A 6,652-nucleotide genomic window follows, 5' to 3' on the forward strand; every position below is an offset into this window, starting at 1 on the left:
TCTTCAGAGTAGACTAAAGAGTAGGAGTCATTCGGATTGAAGTAAAACCAGGGCAATGATTGTTTTAGAAGTCAGGTGAAAAAAGTTTTTCAAGGAGGAATGAATGACCAACTATGTCAAACGCTGCTGCTGATAAAGAAGATTGAGAATGGACCATTGGACCATTAGTGATACTGAAGGTCAAGAGCAGTTTATGTAAAATGGTTAAGACCAAGAGCAATTAGTTCTTGATCATGTGAACAGGTCTCCGTGGCTAGCTCTCAGGCCGACAAAGAAAGGAGACCTTTGATTTATCTACTCTCTCAGTACTTGAATATAATAGGAATTTCAGGAAATGTCTTTCGCATCAATGTACTTAAAAACCATTTCATTGAGAATGGTGAAATAAGTGCAAGGAAGAATTCAAATGCAAAAGACAGGAAGTTCCAAGCCAGCAAAGACTGTTTGAAATGTACTTTTAAAAGTTGTAGAGTTTGGAAAACATTAATGATACGACATATGTTTCAGTGGGCCTTAACTTTCTAGGAAATATTGAAGATTCTGATTGAAGAGATAGGTGAATTAGAAATGAGGTTTTAATTCTGAGAGAAAAAAATATTTTGTTAGTTCATTTAATTTCTGATGGGAGATGACATATAGACTATTTGTTAATGTTTTGCTTTTCATGTATGGAAGTAATTCCACAGCTCTGGCCACTGGTTTTCCAGAGTATAATTTATCAACCATATTTATTGCAATCATTTCTGGTACTTCCAAAAATGATAATTCCTGGGAATCTTATCTACTTTTGGAATCAGATTGTGGATAGAGTCCAGACAGAGGAACTTTAAATAGTCTTCATGGGGATTCTTAAAGTTTGAGTACCATTCTCTTAGAGTGCTACGGAAATACCCAAATTCTCTTGCACAAGGAGCTTCTCAAATTTTGAACACAGTTCTGTTGACTCTTACCTCTTCATCCTGCACCAGCTGAATTTTCATTCTCCCTGGACAAATATCCACAATCACTTCCACCTTAAATAAAATGATTCCATGTTCCTTTTCCCAATAAATTTATTAACTTTAAGATTATATTAAATAACATGGGAGTAAAGAGTATTTTAGTCTTTGTCATTCTCCAACTTCATTTTTTTAATTGAATAAGTTATTTTCATTTTTATATTATTTTTCTCATTTTTGTGAATAGTTTGTGTTTTATTTGTAAAACCCAAGTGGACAATAAAAATGATGTTTTATGTATTTTATATTTGCAGGAAAGCAATATTATATATATTTTATTGAATGTGTTTCTCATAAAATGTAGTATGAGTAATGTACTGAATTCATTTATAAGAGAATTGGGAGAAAATGTTACCATAATCTTTTTCATATCAAAGCTCATTCCATTCTAAGTGTTCACATGCTTTCTCTGAGTTGAGAATTTACATGTCTAAGTAACTTCAAGAAATTTTCATTTCTTGATTGGTGGACATTAGAGGTTACATCCATGTGGGAATTTTGTTAACAGACATCTATTATATTTCTCTTAAATCTTAAAAAACTTGGATGTCAAAGATTTAAGACCCTTAAAGTCTGCTTTTTTCTTTTTCAGCTGCAGATTACTTTTCAGTAAAATGTATATGGCTCATAATATCCATTTGGTGATGTAATGGAGTGCAATTTCATCATGTGGAAAAATGGAACATTATACACATTTATTTTTGCTTTATAGGGGCAGGTTGGCATATAAATTTAAATAAAACTAGATATAAGATTATAACTTGAATTTTATTTGAATATAACATTAACCTATTTTTCTATTTGTTTATTTTTCATTTAATCTGGGAGAGCTATATATTAAAATTTATTTTATTTTTTAAGTGAGGCAACCCTTGGTTGACCTCACAGATTGCAAGGACCTTGTCAGCTTACAATCCTTTATTTTTTTATTTTTTATACCTACAGCACCTGGTCTTCCTAGGTGGTCTCCCATCCAAGTACTAACCAGGCTCGACCCTGCTTAGCTTCTGAGATCAAATGGGATCGGGCTTGTTCAGGGTAGCATGGCTGTAGACCATACATTTAATTTAAGAAAACCACATTTTACACAGAACGGTCTAGCCCATCTCTTCCAAACCCGATTTTTTTCTCTTCTGTACATTCCCTCCCCCTAGGTATTTGCCTCTGCCTTTTAAGGGAATATTTTCATTGAATTTTTAATGCTTGCTCCCTTCTTATCTATTTGTTCCTTAAACTTGGCTCTGCGTTTCATCCAAAAGCCACCTCATTTAAAGTGGATCAAAAATATGTATACTTGGCCTATGCTGGTGTTTTCATAATTCCATTTCTCTTAGTTCAGGAGTGGAATCACAGACTTATAAAAAGTTAAAAGCTAGAAGGAATGGGATCTCAAGTTATGGTACCACAGTTTACAAGCCAGCTTTGTTGTATTTCTTATGAAAGTCCCTGAAATTCTGCTTTAATTTTTTTGAAAACCATTTTATTAGGGCATGAGACATAAAAAAAAGCTGTACATATTTCATGTATCCAACTGGTGAGTTTGGAGATAAGTATGAAATCCATGAAACTATCATCACAATTTGTGCTATAAATATATATATCATCTCTAAAAGTTTCCTCTTGCCATCTTTATCATTATTATTAAATAACATTTAACATACGATATAACCTCTGACCAAATTTTTAAGTATTCAAGACAATATCATTAACTTTACGCACTATTATATAGTAGATCTCTAGGACTTATTCATCCCATATACCTGAAACTTTGTATCCTTTGACTAATAATTTTTTAGTTTTAACTATAAACTAGGATTATAGCTGTTTCATAATATTATTGTATGATTCATAATATCATGTACTTGAAAAGGCCTGGCCTGGTTTTTAGTATTACTAGAAAAAAAGCAGTACAAACTTGTAAATTTTATTTCATTGCCTTCAAATATAATTACTAATGATGTCTGTGGGGTGTGTGTGTGTGTGTGTATGTGTGTGTGTGTGTGTGTATTCCATATATGAAACTTAAATCTTGGGCTGGTTTTGGATATAGGTATTTGACTTTTTGTTCTAATGGTAAATTTCTCTTAAGAGAAAGCTTCGACTCTGAAAAATGCTAACTTTATGGCCTGCTCTAAATTAGAAATGCTTACCATTAGCAGTGAAAGCTGTTTGAAATCTGATGGCTTCACCCCAAAGTGAATTTGGCAGACTTTTAAATTTGACTTAGCCCTCATGGGGGCAGACACATTAAGTGAGTTTCAAAATAGACACTGATTTTACCCCATCTTGCAAACACACCTTAATTCAGCATAAACCACCCAGCTTTGCATAGTTTTCACTCAAATTCGTACATAGGTTCAATGTTGCTTTAAAATTAGCCACTGGTTTTACTGTAAGTTCATGACCTTGGAGAACAAAAATTAAATTCATAAAATTGGCTTCAGTTTCAACTTGGAAGCCAAACTCATATTTATGTAAGTTCCTTATTTCCCTAGAAGTATTCTCTTCTGCTACTGGTTGGAATTTCTCAGAAGGCAACATCATTTGGCTGTTAAAAATTGAGGAATTGCCACTATAAAGAAAGAGTGGACACTGTCTTTTAAAGATGATATAACATTTAATGATAATGTAATATGTTATTAAAACCGAGTTTTAATTTCAGGACTTCTGATTTCTAAGAACCGGTAGAAACACAACAACAACCAACAACAGAAATCCATCTGTGCGGGTCCAAAAACTAGGGAATGCTCTGTTTATATATTTCCCATTAAAAATTGTCTGATATTATGATAACACATGGAAAATAATTTATGTTGATTAAATTGTATTTCCCACATGTATGAAGAGTTGCTGTTATAAATTTAACACTGTAAATAATCAGCTTATAAAATTTTATGAAAAGCAATGTAATTTTATGGGGAAAAATGAACTCTTAATTTCTCATGAAATTCTGTAATAAAATAGCCATGCCTTGAAGAATGACAGTTAGATACTAATTAATGTGCAATTAAGCACTCTCTGGGGACAAAATCTATAAAAGAATAAAAACTGTCATAGAGCAATTTCTGAGGCTTTTCTCTCTGCTTCTTTTTTAACCTAATGCTTGTGGGTGAAACCTCGTAGGTCTACTCCTGGCTTTCAGGACTGAGCAGGGTCTGAAGCTTTAGGACTGAGAGAGTTTTAGAATGTGCGTGCAAGTCTTTTTATAAATCACTAATGTGCTTGACTGCCAATGCATTTTGGTCATATCAATAGTAAATTTAGTGATTTAGTCATGGTAAAATGACAGACAAGTACAACATTATATTTTGGAAGAAAGAACAATGAGACCCATATGATTTCCATCCTAACAAAATATTTTCGGTCTAGGTTTCATCTCTCCTCATATGCAAATTCCCTTAAAAAATAATGTTTTATATTTTATTATCTACTACCTATTTCAGCTGATACGGATATAAAATAGTTTATGACTCTGTTAGTGTCTACACAACAGTCCCGATCAATTTGAAACAGAAAAACATGACTGCATAAAATATAATTACTTTCAGAGTACATATCTCAGTAAGAGTACCTATCTATCACAGTGAATATTCTTATTTAAATTTATTTTATAAAATATTTGTTGTAAAAATAATACATCTTTTGTTAAAAGCAAAAAAATAAAAACATGTATTTGGGAAAAAAGTAATGCAGTATACACAATGTCTGCAATTTGCTTTGAACTCTATGCTAATATATATAAGTTTTAAACAAATTTTTTCTTATTTTTTAACAGAAATATGGTCATACAATATGCTTTATGTTACAACAAAATTTTCACTGAACCGTATGTCATGAATATTCCTCCATCATTCTTCATATGAGTGTTCCATAATTTACTCAGTCTGCCTTTTATTGGTGGACATATGTTTTTCTCTCTTTTCAATTTTTTTCCTTTCCTATCCCCCATAATGTACACATAAACATTATTGTACAGATATCCTCATATAAACTGTATTTTATTAGAGTACTTTAAATGGGATTTCTAGGTCAGAGGGTATGCACATTTTAAATTTTAATATATTCTGACATATTACTTTCATATAATACATGGCATTTTAATTTTTGTCTTGTTTTGTTATACATGACTCTGCTTCACTAGACTGAGTTCCTAGAGGGCAGGGTTCTTTCCTATTTATCTTTCTGGTTAGCAATATGTACTTACTTTTTTAATTCTGAAAATACAAAATTTGTATTTTAGTTAGTCCTATGAACATGATTATGTTTTTTCTTTCCTACTCTCTTATAGGCCATCTTAATGCTAAAAACACCTTCTCTAAGACTGAAGCCATCATCTATTCCCACCTTTCCTCAGTACCAGCAACCCTTATGGTATGTCACAGATCAATGATTTGTTAAATGCTGCCCCATAAACTTGAATGATGATTTAGTATCTTAGTTATATTGAACTTCTGTTTATAACAGAAGATCAGCAATTTGGGGTCATCGATCTACTAGTATATATGTAAATGGTTTATATATATATACAATATACCATTTATATAATGTATACATTATAATGTATACTATGTATATGTACATATAACATAGTTTATCATTATTAGTACTTTTTATATACTAATTATATAAACTAATTTCATATATTCCATGCTGCTGTTGTGAATCTACATTGACCATATTTTCTAAATGATCATTCTGTTAATCTTGTATTGAGAATATAGTTAAAGGTAGTAGCTTTCTACCTGGGCTGCACATTAGAATCAAATAGAGTAGGGGCTTTGTTAAATGCTTGGGCCTCAGCTCCATCTGATTGAATCTGAGTCTGGGAAGGCATAGTGGGAACCCAGACAACTATGTTCTTAAAATGTTACCAGGTAATTCTGATGTACAGTCAAAATTAAGGCCCACTAGTAAAAGGATAAGATGTTCTCTTTCTTGCCCCCCCCACCTTTAATTTCTGCCCCCACTTCTACCCTTGACCTATGAATGTTGCCATTTCCCCTTAAGAACTGGATCTCTGTAGGTGGGGTGTGTCCTCCCACACACTCACGGGATGCACTCGGGGAATAGTCCGTGGCTCCACCTGGGGCATGAACCCAGGACCTTCTGTGTGTAAAGCAGGTGTGCTAACCACTACACTATGGAGCCACCCTAGATGTTCTCTTTCTTAAAGTTGCATTTTTCTAGCCCAGATATACAAATACATGGATTTTCATCCTGACATAAGGTCACAGTCCAAATTATTGTAAATAATACAAACATAGGTGGCCATATTGAAAGTTAAGGTTAGATAGAAACAGAGAAAGTTACAAAGACAAGAGAGTTGATTGCTATTCATGTAAGTAAGTGGAAGTGAAGCAAGCTGGGGATGTTTTCTTATTATCATTTTTTAAATTCAGATATAGTTGACTTACAACATTGTATTAGTTTTAAGTGTACCACATAATGATTTTAAGATGTGTATATTGTAAAACAATTACCACAATAAATTAACATCTATTACCACACATTGTTACAAACTTTTTTTTATGACGAGAACTTTTAATATCTACTCTCTTAGTAATTTTCAAATATATAATACAATATTGTTAACCATAGTCACCATGCTGTACTCCCCAGGACTTATTTATCTTATAATTTTAAGTTTATACCTT

General features: G+C 32.4%; 1 pseudogene; it reads right to left on the bottom strand.

Annotated features, from left to right (window-relative positions):
• Nucleotides 1-1,934: 1,934 nt before the first annotated feature.
• On the bottom strand, nt 1,935-2,053 carry LOC112485173 (annotated as a pseudogene).
• Nucleotides 2,054-6,652: the final 4,599 nt, after the last annotated feature.

The sequence above is a fragment of the Pteropus alecto genome, unplaced genomic scaffold, assembly GCF_000325575.1.
Source record: "Pteropus alecto unplaced genomic scaffold, ASM32557v1 scaffold95, whole genome shotgun sequence".
Taxonomy (NCBI): domain Eukaryota; kingdom Metazoa; phylum Chordata; class Mammalia; order Chiroptera; family Pteropodidae; genus Pteropus; species Pteropus alecto.